Source organism: Neofelis nebulosa, chromosome 4, assembly GCF_028018385.1.
Source record: "Neofelis nebulosa isolate mNeoNeb1 chromosome 4, mNeoNeb1.pri, whole genome shotgun sequence".
Lineage (NCBI taxonomy): Eukaryota > Metazoa > Chordata > Mammalia > Carnivora > Felidae > Neofelis > Neofelis nebulosa.
Window position 1 is genome coordinate 114,462,110 of NC_080785.1, and position 17,457 is coordinate 114,479,566.

The 17,457-nt window shown below is 52.7% G+C and overlaps 1 protein-coding gene across 3 annotated transcripts in view; it reads left to right on the forward strand.

Moving 5' to 3' along the window:
- Positions 1-601: 601 nt before the first annotated feature.
- SLC6A6 (solute carrier family 6 member 6) overlaps positions 602-17,457 on the forward strand; it is an 88,858-nt gene continuing 72,002 nt past the window's right edge. The window contains exons 1-2 of one of the 3 annotated variants that reach the window (XM_058725873.1): positions 602-890; positions 13,985-14,022. The gene's annotated coding sequence lies outside the window, so the exon portion shown is untranslated. Of the gene's footprint in view, positions 891-943; positions 1,097-13,984; positions 14,023-17,457 lie in introns of those variants that run through there. The other 2 variants (XM_058725874.1, XM_058725877.1) reach the window with 2 other exon arrangements.

Here is a 17,457-nt window from a genome sequence, read left to right on the forward strand (position 1 = left end):
GCTTCATATCACAGCTTCAGATCACTCATGCCTCTGGGGAGGCAGTGAGGGCGGGGTTACTGTGCCCATTTTTCAGAGGAGTAAACCGAGGTCGGAGAACCTGGATGACCGCCCAAAAGGAAGCAGTGGAGTGGTTTGGGACCTGGCCACTCAATGAGGGGTAGGTCCCTCTTTTGAGCCAGGTGGATGGGCGAGTGGTGGCGGTGGGTAAGGGAGGGGGCGGGTCGGGCCCGGGGCTCTCTAGCTCTTTTTCTGGAAGCAGCAGGAGGCTGACGACCGGCTGTACCACTTGGCACCAGCTTTTGAAAGGAAAGGGTTTCCTTGAGAAGTGCGCTCTAATAGGGGAAGCGGTGGGCCAAACGTTCGCCGCGCTGCATGAGGGTGTGTGCGCGCGCGCTCGGCGAGCCCGGGCTCTTTGTCCGAGCCCGTGCGCGCGTGCGTGTGTGGTGCGCGCGCGCGCGCGCGCGCGTGTGTGTGTGTGTGTGTGTGTGTGTGTGTGTGTGTGCATGTGTGCGTCCGCATATGGGGCGGGGCTGGGCGTCCGGCCCCGCCCCCGGCCCCGCCCCCGGCCCGGCCAAGCTGGTATTTTTCCACCCAGCAGGATGGGTGATGCTGAGAGCTGCCTGCTCAGACAACAGACACGCGAGGTCAGGAAGAAGCCGCTTATAAATTACCGCTTCCTCCGCGCCGCCGCCAGCGCAGAGCTCCGGGCCCTGGCCGCAGCCCTGCTCGCTTGCCAGCACCGAGCCCCGAGGACCGCGAGCCCGGAGACCGAGCCAAGCCGGGAAGGAGCGCGGAGCGCAGAGCCCGCGGGCCAGAGACGGAGCAGGAGGGCAGCTCCCGGCCAGTGGAGCCGAGCGCAGCCGAGCGCAGCCCCGCGGCCACCCCAGGTACCCGAGGGAGAGGGAGCCGGGCGCGCGGAGCCCCCTCCCCATCCCTGCGCTCCAGCCGGCCCGACCTCCCCGCCGAGTGCCCCCGATTCCGGCGCCCCATTCGCCACCGAGGGAGGGACGGAGGGTCGCCTGCTCGGACCCGCTGGCGGGGCTGTTATTGTTTGGCCAGCGAAAAGGGCTTGGGCTTTTCGTGCAGGCGGCAGGTGTGTGTGTGTGTGTGTGTGTGTGTGTGTGTGTGTGTGTGTGTCTCCCTCCGTCTCACTGGGTGTCTGTGCCCCCATGTCCCCGTGTGTGTCTGTGTTTCTGAGGGTGGGTGGTGCTCCATTTCTCCAGCAGTGTGCACTTGTGTGTCTCCGTGTGTGCCTGCTGTTCTGTGTCTTGGGTTGTGTGTCTCTGTGTGTTGTGGTGTGTCTGATACCTGAGTGTGGTTGTGTCAGTGTGTCTTTGGATGTGTGCACTTGTGTGTCCCGGTGTGTGTCTGGTGTCGACCTGTGTGTATGTGACTGTGTCTCCGAGTACCTGGCTGTGCACGTGTGTGTCCCAGAGTGTGGCTATGTCTCCGGGCCCCTGCTTGCGGGCACTTGTGTGTCCTCTCGGCAGTACCTGAGGGAGTGTCCCCGGTGCCTGGAGGACGGAACAGCCAGAGCTGATTCTCCAGGGCAGGGAGCGAGTGGGGAGAGGTAATAGGGGGGCACGGCTCCAAGGGTGCTGCCCGTGTGTGGCGTGCAGGTGGCGGTGCCAACGTCCAGCCGTCTTGCGTGGCAGGACGGAGGCCCCGAGGGACAGCTGGGGGCCAAATGGGCAGCAGGCAGGGACAGCAGGACACATCCTCCTCTAGCCTTTTCTGCTTCCTTCTGAGGGTTCCTCTTTCGAGCAAGAGACTCTCGTCCCCCTCCCACCAGGGAAGCCAGATAGAGAATCTTGGGGACCTCCTCTGACAGCCTCAAAGCTTCAGCCTAAACTGGAGGGGGGGACCTGTGGGCCACCCTCCCCGGCCTTCAGAGGGAGGTGTGTGCCGGGCAGGGCCACCGGCCTGGCTATTTTGGTCACTGCCTAGCTTCTGCCAGATCCTGGTGTCCCCTAGGACCAGCCCCAAAGGCTTGGGAGGCAGCCCGAACCCCCATTTCCGGCCTGGAGAAATAAATCAGCTCAGTAACTGCCCAGACACTTGAACGGAGGGTCTTTGGGCTGAGGGTTAGTGGCGCGTGGCTGGCTCCATTTGGACTTCGGTAAATTGGCCCACGCTTTGGCACTGCTGGCGTTCAAATAAATGTCATGGAGAAGTCGTTTTAAATTTTCTTTTTAATTTTTTTCTTGGCTAGAAGGGAGGGGATCTCATCCAGAGTCTCCCAGCCAGAAGGAGTTTATTTTTGTGAGAAAGAGCGGGTGAGTGCTTAGCAACCGCCTGCCTCCCTCTCGACCAGGGAGTCATCCTGAAGAGTGTGGGGTGGGCATGAGCAGGTACGGGGGTGGGAGTGGGGGAAGGAGTTTAATCAGGATGGTGTTGAGGGGGATTAGAGGGATGCCCGAGGGCACCGGCTGAGAACCCAGCACCGAGCGGGCTTGGCAGAATGGCCTGGGCTTGAGCCTGGCTCGGCCCCCGGTTGACCTTGTGCAACCTTTTCTTGGCCTCAGTTTCCACATCTGTAAAATGGGTGGAGTCGACTGGTTATGAGGTAAACTGGGACTGAGAGGCAGGAGCATGTCCCCAGGGAGCTGAGTTCAGTTACCGTGCCTCAGTTACTGTGTCTTAGTCGGTAGGTGACCTTGGGAGATACTCTTGGCCTCTTTGAACCTCAGCTTGGCCGTCTGGGCAGCAAGGACGCCAATGCCGGCTTCGCTGCGTCCTTGAGGGGATTGAGGGAGATGAGAGTGAATAAGCCTGTGGTAAGCTGTAAAGCTGGGCTCGGCTTCGTAGCTGCCGATTAGAGGGTATCACGAGGTCTCAGGTCACTGTGGTATGTGGCAGGGCCAAGGTGCACTCTTGAGCTTTTGTCCTTCAGGGATACCCTTGTGCTGGCCCATGATACAGCTGCAGTCAGCCTCCTCTGCCCCATTCCTCTCCCTCCTCTCCACTTGTCCTGCAGTGATTGGGTCACATCTGCTTTGCAGAGTCGGGAGGCCAGAGTGGGAAGTGCCCATTTTAGAGATCAGCAAACTGAGAGCTGCCTAGAGGACTTTGCCTTGACTGGATAGTGATGAGAGTGGGCTTTGGGCGTCTTCCCTTGGCCAGCTGCGACTTTTGGCCCTGTGGAGCTTTAGTCACTGCTGTGCTGAAGTGTTGAACTTGGACCCTGGCTGGGACCTGGGGAAAAGGAGAGTCACAGATGCCTCAGTCCTCAGGGTTGGAGGGTGGGTGCCTGGGGCCCACTGGCACCTCAATTCTGTCCCTAGTTATACACTCTCCCTTTTTTGTGCCACTCTTCCTACACAAGGGTCAGTCCCCAGGAGGCAGTTTGGGTTCTGGTGATGGTGTTTTCTAACTTCCAACTTGTCTGCCTGTCCATCTGTCAAAGGACTTGGGAGCTGTACTCTGAAAGTGTTTCCAAAGTTCCTGAAATAATAAGATCCCTGTGAGTCATTGAACACATTCCTGTAGTGGCACCTGGGTGCTCAGTCGGTTGAGCGTCTGACTTCGGCTCCGGTCATGATCTCACGGTTCGGAGGTTCGAGCCCCGCGTCAGGCTCTGTGCTGACAGCTCAGAGCCGGGAGCTGCTTCAGATTCTGTGTCTCCCTCTCTCTCTGCCCCTCCCTTGCTGGCACGGCTGTCTCTCTGTCCCTCTCTCTCTTAAAAATAAACATTAAAAAAAATTACATTGGACACATTCCTGTATATAGGAAAGAGTTGACAAATACAGAGAGCACCAGAGTGCAGCTTCACCACAGCAGGGTGGGGATCTGGGCGGGAACGGGGCTGACCTCGGAACCCCAGGGTGACCCCCACAGGTGCAGGCTGGTCACTCTCTTCGGCAGAAGGTCATAAGCAAGAGTCAGATTCTTTGGGGCTATATCTCACTCCTCTGTGTTGGCCACCTTATCTTGGTCCAAGTGTTTGTTTGAATTTATGGGTTCTGGGGAGGAGCTGTGGATGTGGACATGCCCAGGGTGGCCTTCAAGTGTAAAAGAGAGCTCTTTTGTTTGTTTGCTTGTTTGTTTTGAGAGGGGGATCGGGGGGAGGGGGGGGGCAGAGGGAGAGAGAGGCAATCCCAAGTAGCCTCCGTGATGCCAGCCCAGAGCCCGCCAGCACAGAGGCCGATGTGGGGCTCGATCACAAACCATGAGACCATGACCTGAGCCAAAATCAAGAGTCAGACGCTTAACCAACTGAACCACCCAGGCGCCCCAAAGAGAGCTTTTTTAATGTGCCTCATCTAGTTGTTTGAGTAACCTAGCTGAGGTCAGTTCTGGCCAGGCACTGGATCTGGGGTAGAATATTGGCTTTTAAGGTGCTCGTAGCCCAGAGGGAGAGAGGACAGTGACCATGCCATCCGTGGCATGCTGTGAAGACTCAAGAGACCAGGTGTACGTTGATGGCAAGGTCGTAGGCAGAGGGCAGTTCATATTCTTGGAGGGGGTGGTGTCAGGGCTGGCATTTTCTGTGAGTGGAAGAACAGTGTGGGCTGGCATTCTGGGCAGAGGGTATAGCAGGTGCAAAGGCACAGCGGCATGAAATAGCCATCATGATAAGCCTTGCAGGGTCCCTGCTGGAGAGAGCAGGAGCCAGGTGGTAGAGGGGAGTGGGCACTGGGTAAATGGGCTTGAGCTTTATTCTGAGGGCAGCAGCAGGGAGAGAAATAGCATCAGACTGGCTTTGGGGGCAGCAGTGGAGAAGCCAGTTCAACCCGGGAGCCCAGAAGACCCCTGACGGTAGGTGAGGAACTAGGCTGGGGTCCAGGAAACCGAAGATGGCCAGCTGGGCCCCTGCTGGTCAGGGCACAAAGCGTTTTCTGTGCCAGTGACTCTTGCCCTGAGCTCTTTTTGTAAACACAGGGTGAAGGCCTGGACATACAGTTTAATAGGTACACAGGCCATTAACTTACTGGCTTTGACCTCCCTGGAAGCATGAAGCCCAGGAGTCTTTAGGGTGAGTAATGTCTGCCCCCTGGACAGGGCATTGGGGTTTCTCTTCCCACCTCACCTGGTCAGAGGCTTTGTTTGGAAACCTGAGCTGAGGGGCAGGGGTTTTGGGTGGCCAAGAGAGGGGAGAAAGAATGGAAATTGCTGTCCTGTTTCTAAAGCTCTGCGAGTCTGCCAACTCCCTTATAAAAACCAATATACCCAAGAAAAATCACCCAAAACAATAAAAAGAAAGGGAAGTATAGGGGGGTAGGGGTCAGGCAGTATTGAGTCTAATTAGGTGGAGAATGACCTGAGTTACTTTTTACAAATTCAGATTCCCGGGCCCAGCGTGGACACACTGAATTGATCCCCATGGGGAATCTGTATTTTAAATATTTCCATGTGATTTAAAAAAAAATCTTTTTGAATTAAGATATAATTTACATGCAGTGAAATGCAAAGTCTCTGTTACAGTTGGATGCGTTTCGACAAATTTATATTCCTGTGTAACTAACCACCCAGATCAAGGTAATAGACTATTCCCAGCTCCCCTAGAAAGTTAGTCGTCCTGTGCCCTTCCCCTCCCAGAGGCGACTAGTTTCTGATTTTTGTCACCACAAATTAGTCTTGCCAAGCCTAGAACTTTGTATCAATGGACTTGTGTCGTCTATATGCTTTTGTGTCTGGCTTCTTTCTGCTTGATGTTTTTGAGATCCATCCATGCTGTTGAGTGTATCAGAAGGTGCTTCCTTTTATTGCTGAGTAGTATTCCACTGTATGGATTTATCTGTTGTTATCCATTCACCTGTCGATGGACATTTGGGTGTTTCCAGTTTGGGATGATTACAAATAAAGCTGTTATGAGCATTCCTGTACAAGTCTTCTAGTGGGCTTATCTTTTCCATAGCTCTAGGAGTGAGACCGGGTTGTAGGGTGGATAATATGTTAACTTTATGAGAAACTGTCAAAGGATTCTTTTAGTTACAGAAGTAATACACCTCAAGCACTACAAAACCCTATCAACTAAAAGTGATTTAAAATATTTTTTAACATTTATTCATTAAAAAAATTTTTTTAAATGTTTTTATTTATTTTTGAAGGAGAGAGAAAGAGAGCGCGAGCGGGGGAGGGGCAGAGAGAGAGGGAGACACAGAATCCAAAGCAGGCTCCAGGCTCTGGGCTGTCAGCACAGAGCCTGACGCCGGGCTTGAACTCATGAACCGTGAGATCATGACCTGAGCCAAACGAAGTGGGACGCTTAACCGACTGAGCCACCCAGGCTCCCCTAACATTTATTCATTTTTGAGAGAGAGAGGGAGACAGAGCATGAGCAGGCGGGGGTGGGGTGCAGAGAGAGGGAGACACAGAATCTGAGGCAGTCTCCAGGCTCTGAGCTGTCAGCACAGAGCCCGACGCAGGGCTCAAACCCGTGAACCGCGAGATCATGACCTGAGCCGAAGTCGGACACTTAACCGACTGAGCCACCCAGGCGCACCTACTAAAAGTGATTCTTAAAGATAATTAAAAAAAAAAAAAGTGCACTGTAGTCTTCACTCAGTTTATTTGTTTCTTTCTCTGATAATGGTAAGATTACACATTTTCCTCTGCATACAGCTTTAACTGAATCCCTTGGATATTTACGTGGACATATATATTCCTTTTTATTACTTTCTAGGTCAGTTTTCTCTTCAGTTTTGAGGTCCTCTTTGATCTGGGGCTATTTAGGACGTGTCCAGCAAGCTGGCTCTCATTCTGTGGTGTTGTTATCGAAAATGGCATCGTACTGTTCTTGGTTCTGCCACTCACTCTTCAAACAACGGACCATTGTGGGACCGCCATTTGTCAGAACGTACAGACCTGCCAGGCCACCCTGAATAGCTAGTCTGCATTTGGGAATCACTGACCTAGTCTGGCCTGTCTTAGTCACCACAAGCGCTGCCAGCTCAGTGAATGAAAAGCTCCCATCCGGTGACTTTGAACTTAAAGAAGCAGGCCGAGGCCATTCAGCAGGCTGAGGTGGGAAGGATTGATACTTACTGAGCACCCAAGATGCCTTGTCTCCCTTCCTGCATTTAAGCCCTGTGCCTGACTTGGGGGTTCTTCCCTCCATCTTCTGGATGAGTTCACCCGGTCTCAGGACAGTAACTTGTGCTGCAGCTCACACAGCTGGGATATAGGAAAGGGAATTAGAATGAGACAGAGCCCCCCCTTACTCCACTGGCGGCACTGCAGAGCTTTACTGAGCACCTACTGCGTATCAGGCTGAGTGCCAAGGCCAGGAGGGCAAGGATAAGTAAATAAAACAGCCCCTGTGCTCAAGTGGCTCAGTCTCACAGGAGGGGAGAAGATCTGTATCAGGAAGAGGTTAATGAACAGTTCCAGAGGCTCATGCCAAGGGCAGGCAAAAGTCCAGGTCCAGGCAGGGAAAAGCATGGAAGGTCTGAGGGGGAGTGGTCCATTGGCAGGGGGAAAAGTGTGGGGACTTTGAGATCTTTGAGTTAAGCCTCCCCGCCCATCCACTTTCTGGATCTGGAGAGTGAGGTCTGAATGAGGCTGATCAGCTATCAAAAGGGCCATTGTTCCCAAACGAGTTCTTCCCCCAGACTCAGGCTCCATTCAGTGATTACGTTAAACAGGTAAATTTAAGGGCAGGGTTTTTACCTTTGTTTCAGACTCGATGGCCACATTCATAATTCAGATTCTGATTTTATCACAGCTAATAGGAAAGGGAGTGAGAGGACGAAGCCATACTGATCCAAAAGATTCCTTAGCACTTGGTTGCTCAAGAGACATCTGCAGAATCCGGAATGGGGGTTCCTGGAAAGCAGGACCTCCTGGCTCCCGTGGGCAGCTCTGTGGAATAGAATCAAGGCAATTGCAAGAGGGCTAGAGGGCCGGGGCTGAGCTCTAGATTTGCTCACTTGGGTCCTCCCTAGTCCCTTGGAGCTTTAGCCTCCCCATTAAATGGAGGCTGGGAGGCTGGGGGCACTTCTGAGAGTCCTGGCCCTCCCACGGCTTTTCGGCTCTTTGCACACAATAAAAGTGCTAAGCCAATCACTGCCATGTTCCACCATCCCCTTTCCGGCAGAAAGTCTCTAACCCAGGCCAGGTTGCCTGTTGCCTGGTGGGGGGGGGTGGGGGGTGGAGGGGTGAAGTGTATTTCAGCAGAGTCATGCTTAGTGGGTGAAGGGCACCGGAAGGTGGTGGTCATGAGGGCTCTGCCCTCTTGCCCCATAGCCAGTTGGCACCTGGAGATGATGGCTGCTGAGTTAGGCCTCAGGGAAGACTCAGGCCATGATTTCAAGGACATTCATGCTCTCACCCGATGGCACTTGGTATCTCTTCTCTGGGTGGATATCCCTACGGCTTGAGACAACAGGCTTCTTGCCAGGCTCTATTCCTCCTAGGCATCGCTCTGTGGGAACATGCCACTCTCCTTGTCAGAAGCCTTCAGTGGCTCCCTAGTGCTGTATGAAATCAGGTCCACACGCCTTAGCCTGGCATTCGAGGCCCTGCAGAATCTGGCTCCTGGCCAGTGTTTACCCTCATCGGCTACCACTTTTCCCCTCTCCTCGTGATTTGGCTGTTTTCTGCTCCTAAAATGAGCCTGGGGCTCTCTTGGCTCTGCCATGCCTCAGCCCACAAGGCCCTTCCTCCCTTCTTTTTTTTCAAAGTAGGCTCCATGCCCAACATAGGGCTTGAACTCAAGACCCTGAGTTCAAGAGTCACATGCTCTACAGACTGAGAGCCAGCCAGGTGCCCCTCTCCCTTCTCTTTTTATTCCCCCTCTTCAAGGGCCAGCTTGAAGCTGCCTGCTTCATGAAGCTTTCCTTCACACCCTTAACTGTGCCTGACACATAGTAAGTACTCAAAAAGGATCAGATGAGACAAAGTGTACATAATCTAACCTTGCTCGGAGCCTCTGTAGGACAGAGCTCAGATCTTTGCAGTGTTGCCTTTTATCCATTCATCTGACTGACAGCACAGCCGGGGAGGGAGGGATAGATGCACCCGCATCCAGCAGAGGGCCTGGCACACAGTAGGTGCTCAGCACACAACTGAAGGCTGATTTCATCTATTCTGAGATGAGAGCCTATAGTTTAAACAACTGAGTGGGTCCGGGCTTGAAAATTATATTCACCCATCACCATCCATATTTATTGGTTCTGGGCCCTGGGGATGTGGCAGGTGAGCCATTCAGACCAAAGCATGTCCATACCCTCCCTCATGGAGCTGACTATAAAATGGTTTAATGAATGATCGCAGCGGCGTGGGGCACCAGACTTTGGTTGCCAGATCAAGCCCCAGGCCTGAAAAAACAGTACCAGTGGCTGCAAAATGGTCTCCCGGGGCCAGCTCTGGACCACAGGCACGTTTTGTGTTGCCCACACGGAGTTGTATAATCGAGCCAGTAGTTTTCAGCATAAGGTTTATTTATTTTGCGGCTGCATCTGGCCGTTGTCTAGTGTCTCTGAACACACTGCCGTCCCACCTGGCCACCCCCTCAACACGCCCCTGACCCCCTAGCTGCTTCCTTGGGTCTGGCCTGGCCCTGGAGGCATGGAAATGCGCTGCCAGGGGACCCCGCGCAGGTGGAAGCATTCCGCTCTGTTCATCCAACGGGGCTGGCAGCGCGGCGCGCACGCGCGAGAGATTCACGAAGGCCAGCTTCGTGTTTACGGCCCTCCAGCGCAGACCTTCGTGTTTCCACGGGGGTAGCTTGAGGCCGGAGCTGGGGAGATCCAGGCAGCCCCCACGCTGCTCCGCGAAGGGCCCGAGGCACACCCCTACGTCGGGCGGAGTCACGCACCTTCCCAGGCAGCCCCGCTGTTGTCAGCCTCTGCCGGGAGTTCCGGGCTGCGGGCTCCAGGCAGACGGCCGTTTGCCTCCTTGAATGCAAAAGAGTCAGCCTTCTGCAGAGAGGATCCGAGGGCAGCCCTAATCGGCCGCCGGAAGCCCTCGGTCTGAGACCTGGAATGTTTTCAGTGGATCACGTTAGCTTGGCCGAGCCTGTGAGTGAAGTAAGTGGGTGATCGGTACCTATTCTTTAAGGCCCCATCGCAGGATGCAGCGGTCCCCCACCCACCCGAGCCGTGGAGGGGCTCGTCGTCAGTGGGGAGGCCGAGAGGCGCGGGAGAAGTTTTCTTCCCCCTCCATCTCTTCCTTCCCTCTGACCCGTGCCTGTGTTTCCCCCAGGCCTGCGGGTTGTTGCTACATCTTGGATGGGATATGGCAACAGCCATGATAATGGTAAACGCACAGCAGTGCTCAGACTTGAAAGCTGTAGAGGTCACCTGAGAGCTTAAGATGCCCCTTCCCATGCAGGAGGACTGAGTTGAGGGCCTGAGTTGTGCATTTCTAACCAACTTCCGGCGGTGATCTTGCTGCTGGTCTGCAGACCACGCTTTGAATAAAGGAGGTAAATCATAGCTCTTGGGTGCCCGCCCTACTTCCTCAACCAGCCCCTGTGCCTTGTGAGCATCATCTCCCTAACCATCACAAGAGATACAATGATTTCCATTTTGCTTGTGAAAAGTCAAAGCCCCAGAAACCACAGGTAACTTGCCCCCAAGGTCACACAGCTGGGAGGCCGCTGAGCCAGGCCAGGCCCTCTGGGCCAGAGCCACCTTGGAAAGGATGCTGGTGGGGAAGCCGTTTTCTACTGAACGGTGTCCACGGTCCAAAAGCCACAGGAGGCTTTTCAAGGCAGCCAAGTCGGATGTAAATCAGGGAGAGCCCAGGGCCAGCCAAGCAGCGCTGACAGCAGGGCGGCCTGAGGCAGTGTGTCAGGATCAGGTCTGAAGTGGGTCTTGCTGCCTGGCGTGACGAGCTGCCCGGGGATGCTCCCAGCTCCTGGAAGACCAGTGTGGGGCCTGCCGGAACCCAAGAAGGCTCCTTGTCAGTCTTACAGCCTCGTTATTTAGATGCATCCCAGGGTGGAGGGCTGGCCGGAAGCGTAGGCACTGGAAGGGCTGTGAGCTGGGACCTGGTGCGTCATTGTTTAAATACTGGTTCATCCTTGCAACTGGGGATCTGATGGAGGGCTGAGGTTGCTGAGATCTTCTGCGTGGCTGGGGCTTTATTTTTGCACCCGGCACCTGCCCCAGGCGATTGGGAAGAGAACAGATTTGGAGTTTGGGTCCTCACAATGTGGTCACAGGATGCACAGTCACGTCATCACCTGGGAATTTGTTAGAAGGTAGAATCTTGAGCCTCACCCCAGACCTGCTGACTCAGACCCTGGGGGTGGGGCCCAGCACTCCGGTTTAACAAAGCCCTCAAGGCTTAACTCTGAGAACGGCTGATTTCTCCATCTCAGGCCAAATGCCCAGGAGTCAGGGAGGGTCAGTCCTACCCTTTGCTGCACATTCTTGGTAGCCAGAGTACCAGGGTTGCAGGGGGACTTCAGATTCATTTCATCTGTGCCCCACTTTTCTGATGACCTGAATGTCAGATAAAGGGGCATGCACAAAGTTATACAGCACATCTGAGACAGGGTGTAGGCCGGGATTCTTAGAGTTACAAGTTGCAGAAATCACTTGAAACTAACTTGAAGAAGAAGGAAGAGGAGGAGGAGGAGGAGGAGAAGGAGAAGAAGAAGAAGAGGAAGAAGAAAGAAAGAATGTAAAGAAGAAGAAGAAAGAATGTAAAGAAGAAGAAGAAAAGAAGAGGAAGAAGAATGTAAAGAAGAAAGAATGTGGAGGAGGAGGAGGAGAAGAAGAAGAAGAAGAAGAAGAAGAAGAAGAAGAAGAAGAAGAAGAAAAGAGAAGAAAGAATGTAAAGAAGAAGAAAAGAAGAGAAAAGAAGAAGAAGAAGAAGAGGAAGAAGAAAGAATATAAAAGAGAAAGAATATTTACTGACTCTTAATTGAAAAGCCCCGGGTCATACTTCAGGCATGGCGGGATCCAGGTCTTTGGACCTCCGTTTCTTTCTCTCCATTCCTAGGCTTCTGTGTTGGCTTCATTCTCCTTGGGCTATCCTCAGCTGCATAGGATACCTCCTGTCCCAGCATAGCCGTCTCAGCCTAGAAAGAGCCTTTTTCCACCCCCTCTTTTTTTAAGAGAGTGTGGGAGGAGGGGAAAGGGGCAGAGGAAGAGAGAGAATCTTAAGCAGGCTCCATACTCAGCATGGAGTCTGATGCCGGGCTTGATCCCTCAACCCTGGGATCATGACCTGAGCTGAAATCAAGAGTCAGACACTCAACTGAATGAGCCACCCAGGGGCCCCGAAAGAGCCTTCTTTTTTCACGATATTTTTAGCACAAGCCCCTGTCATCACTCTCATTGTCCACGCTTGGTCAAGCCCTTATCCTTGAGCCAGTTGTCACGGCCTCTCTGGTTGGCTAGGCCTGGCTCACATGCCCACCCAGAGCCCTATGGGCTGAGAGTGGGTGTGCATGGGTCTCCAGGTGGAAGAGATGTGAGGCTGTCCCCAGAAGAAGGGTCATGGGTGCCAGGAGGCTGTCCCCACAGGAACTTAGTGCCACTCTTTTCCTCCTCCTCCTGAGCTGGGCTGCCCTCACGTAACTGCAATGTTCTCACACCAGATAGAATTATACTCCTTCTTCTGGTTCCCTTAACATTATGCTTATAACTGTGCGTTAAACATGCTTCTTCATCTTTCCCCCTTTCCCTCTTCCCTTGCTGTCAGGATGGCAGGTTACTCGCGCCACAGCACCTACACCTGTGGTAGGCATCACTAATCTACCCCAGCCTTCGCGATGCCATGGGAAGCCTCCGAGGCATTGTGTCATATGTTGGCCCTTTCCGTGGGGTTCTGGGCTCCATGACAGCAGGGACCTCAGCTGTCTTGCTCATTGCTGTGTTGCCAGTGCCTAAAGCAGTGCCTGGCCCATAGTAGGTGCTCCATGATCTTTAAAAATGTATTTTATTTTTAAGTAATCTCTATACACGACATGGGGCTCGAACTTACAACCCAGAGATCAAGAGTTGCATGCTCTACCAACTGAGGCAGCCAGGGACCCCTTAATAAATTATTGACTGAATATTCTTACCCCACAGGGCCTTGAACACAGTGGGCACCCACGTGAGCCCATGGGGGCCCTGACGTAGCAATGAAGTTGTGTAATTTGGGGGACTGGGAACTCCGTAGACTGCTGGGGCCATGTTTCTGTCAGGAAGGGGCTCCAAGGGCAGGGCCTGAGGCATGGTAAGGAAAGACTTGCCCACCCTGCAGCCTCTTCTGCCCTCCCACCATCCCTCCTTTCCTTCTTTACCCTTCATTTACATGTTCACTGAAATGTGAGATCTTAGTTGATAAGCCATTTCCTGGTTTTCTGCATTTTTATATTCTAGGAAACCAGGGAGCTTTCCAGCACTGCTCTGCTGGTAGAGTGAGAGGGAGAGGTGATCCTCCCCCATTTGCATTTTTCCCTAAGCTGAGTTCCAAAGAACAGGAGGTGTTCTATTAAAAAAAAAAAAAAAAAAAAAAAGCCTTCTGGGGTCAATCACATTTGGGGACTGTTTGGCTCAGCAAAGTTCAGATTTCCTTGGCACCATGATTCTCGGAGGCTCTAGCCAGTCGATGAGTTACCGTATTCTCCCAAGAATCTGGGGCCCCCAGGGCCTCCTCAGCCCCTCTGTCTTGCCTTATCATGTCTCTGTGCTCACAGGGAACAGCCATTCACAGAGCTGGGCCCATGGCTAGGCACGGGGCTCCCAGGGATGTAGGCTCCTGGGTAGGGACAGGGCCCCGGTGGCTCTTGCTGCTGACAGTTTGAAGGGCCCTGCATCCAGGAGATGTGTGTGTGTGTGTGTGTGTGTGTGTATGTGTGTGTGTGTGTGTGTGTGTGTGAGAGAGAGAGAGAGAGAGAGAGAGAGAGCATGTGCGTGTATGCATGAGTGTCTGAGCCCCTGATTTTCCCAGCCCTGGGAAACACCCACTGGGTGTTGATCTGGCCCCTCCCAGCATGTATGAGTTGGTCACACATGGAAGAAGGCTCTGGGTCTCGTGTAAGCCACAACCTGACCAGATCTTCTCTTCTTTCCTTCTTTGCTTCCTCTTGTAATAGGTCCAGAACAACAGCCCTTTCCGAGGAGCCTCCAAAACGTAAGTGGCCTTTGACCTTCTCATGGCATTGGTGTCTCACCGACATGGGGCACTCAGGATCTCAGTGTCTTCTCCGGGCTCCAGGAGAAGGAAACAGAACCCCTAGGGCTCCAGGACCTCGTCCACACGTCACCTCCGGGCTGTGGGTTTATGGCCCAGGTTGGCCGCCTGTATGCCTACTGTGCCAGGGAGGTAGCCCTACAAATGCTGAGCACTGATTTTGGAGTCTGGCCTGGACCCCATTCCTGGCTCTGCCAGCGAGTGGTAATGGGGAATTGTGAGGATTGGGGTCGGGCACATGTAAAAGGGTGAGATGCTTGGCTCCCAGCACAGCTAGGATGCTCCAGGACTTGGGGCTGGTGTCCCGACTGTCTCTTCTTTAAACTTTTTATTTTTATAAAATTGGAAACCCTCAGAAAAGTTGCAAGGATAATACGGTGACCTCCTGTATACCTTTCACTTAGATTTTCCCATTGTTAACATTTGCTATGTTTGCTTCATCTCTATATATATGCTATAAAAATAGTCACGTTAATATTTTTTTTTTTTTCTGACTCATTAGGAAATAAATTGCAGGCATGATGCCCCTTTACCCCTAATACTTCATATGTATTTCGTAAGAGCAAGGCCACTCATTCTCTTATATAAGCACATGCAATTATCAACCCCAGGACATTTAACATTGACACAATTCTGTTATCTAATCTACAGACCTTAATGACATTTTGCTGACTGTCTCATATTTACAGAAGCTGCCCCCCTGCCCCCCCGTCCCCCCCCCAGTTCAGGATCACAGTGTTTTTAAAAGGGGTTTAATGGGGCAGGAACCTGACTTTCCTGCAGATGACTTCTTTACCTTGGTTTAAAACATCCTTACTATTGGGGCTTTCAAAGCTTTTTCATTATGACATTCAGTAAGAAATAGATTTACAGCAGGATGCCACTGAGCTCCCATGTACACACAGATGAAAGTGAAACCAGCCTCATGGATAACTCACATCCTCACCCTCTTTAGGGCTCTGTTGTATTCCGTTCTCTTTTATAAAAATGATAGTCCTGACCCTTTAAGTTGATTTCATGGCCCATTGGTAGACTCTGCTCTGGAATTTGAACACCCTGGCTTCTTGGGCAGAAATTTCTCTTGGGGGTGGAAGGGGGGGAGGGGAGGAAGGTAGTGCCCTGGCCAAGCTCCCACTGGTCCCGAGTTGGAGTTTGGCAGATTTGGGGTCCCCTAGGAAGCCAGGACTAGGAGAAAGATCCTGGGGACCCTGGCCCACCGCTGCCCATGGTAGACCTTATTCCATCCCTGTAATCCACTCCCCACCCCCCTCTAGGCTACCTCACCTTCTGGAGACTTGTTCTTTATGCTGTGACATCAGACATGGAAAATCAAGCAGGTGTATCTCTGGGGGCTCAGGACACCTCCCTGGCCAGCTGCTGAGTGGGAATGGAAACGTTCCCATCCATGTCAGCCTCCAGAGTCATTGCCATATTTGTCACAAACGTCAATAAGAATTATCGTGAACATTTATTGAACTCTTTAACAGCATGCTCGTTACGGCATCGAGAGGTTTAATGCATAGGAGCTCATTTTATCCTACAACGGTCTTAGGATGTGGATGTTGTTGTTCTTTTTGTAAAAATGACAGATACATTTACTGAACATTTACTCTGTATCAGGTACTGCTAGGCACTTTATAGACTCCTGCAGTCTTCAAAGTAACCCTCATGAGTTAGATAATTAGCTCCATTGTACAGATGCAGAAACTGAGGTGCAGAGAGGTGAATTGACTCCCCCCCACCAAGGTCACACCGCTAGGAAGGATTTGAACCCCAGGTTTTTGACCCTGGTATCCACACCATCCAGCGCTGGTTCCCCCCTCCCCACCGGGCTTGAAGCCGACTCCCAGTCTGGTCCCTTCCCAAGGCCTTGCACTGGTTAATGAGTAGCCCCGGGGCAGCCTGGAAGCCAGATGCCTGTGGCTACAAAGCTGGAGTTTGAGTTCTGCTTCCAGATAAAGAGTCTTGTGCAAGGGGCCCAGCCCCCATCTGGTCTGGTGGCTTTATAGGCAACAAAGGGTCACCATTCCTCTCCTCCAAGGTTTGCTGATCCATCCACACTTGGTGGGAACCCATTTCACAGGAGAGCCAGTGGAGGCTGAGAAGCGGGTTTGCTCTCAGGTCTGTGTGACGCCTCCTCCACGCTGCCAAGTTTTCTCTTTATGGAAGGGCTCGTTGGCCATCTGACATGGCAGGCAGTAGGATCTGGAGGGAGGGTGTTGTCAGGGAACAGAAACTGTCATCTCTGAAGCTGGAGCCCCACCGGGCACGAAGGTGTGTGGCTCTCCTCCCTGAGGCCTCCAGGTTCCCATCTGAGGACGGGTGATAATCCCTACTCACTAGCCCCTCACAGGGTGTGCATGGCTGGGAGATGATTGAGGTATGGAGGGTTTTCAGTTGTTCAGCAGACTCTGAGTTATTAAAGAGCCGGCCAAAAAAAATCATTCCTGACAGGCACCACCCATCTGGTGGAAAGTCCGTGGAGCTGGAGAGTCAGATAGTCCTGGATCCAAATCCTGTCTTGGTCCTTTGCCAGCTGTGTGACCTCGGGAGGGGAGTCCCTGAACTCCTCAGAGCCTCAGCTTCCACACCTGTAAAATGGAGCAATAAATGCCCCCAAGAGGATTGGAAAGACAGGCAGCCTTTCCTGTGATGACCCCTTTGTCGTCACAGTGGAGGTTTGAAGTCAACAGGCCTAACAGTCAGTCCCAAGCACCCTGGTACATTTTCTAATTTCAGCTCCCTGGACAGATCCCCAGGAGCCACCCGCCCTTAACCTGCCTCAGCTGAAAATCCGATCCATCCTTGGGGGTGTCTGTGGTAACCTTAGCCGGAGGGGAAGCCTCTCTGGGCTTGCCATAAGAATTCCCAGAGGGCTTTCTCCCTCACCCCGTCCCCTCCCCCCCCACCCCTCCAGGTTGTAAACTCCGGCAGACCTGTGACCCCTCATCACCCCCTCCCTGGAGGAGACCAGGCAGTGAGAAAATGGTATTCACTGTTTGTCCTGATCATAAAAGTGACACATTTTTAAAAAGTTGAGATATATGTGACATAAAACATTCTGTAAGGTTTTTTTTTTTTTTGAATGTTTATTTGTTTTTAGAGAGAGAGAGAGACACAGAGCATGAGCTAGGGAGGGGCAGAGGAAGGGAGGGAGACACAGAATCCTAAACAGGCTCCAGGCTCTGAGCTGTCAGCACAGAGCCAGACACGGGGCTTGAACGCAAAAACCGTGAGATCATGACCTGAGCCGAAATCGGACTTAACCAACTGAGCCACCCAGGTGCCCCACAACATTCTATAAGTTTTAAGGTGTTAAAACATTTTGATTTGATACATTTATACTGCAACATGTTTGTCACTTTACATTAGCCA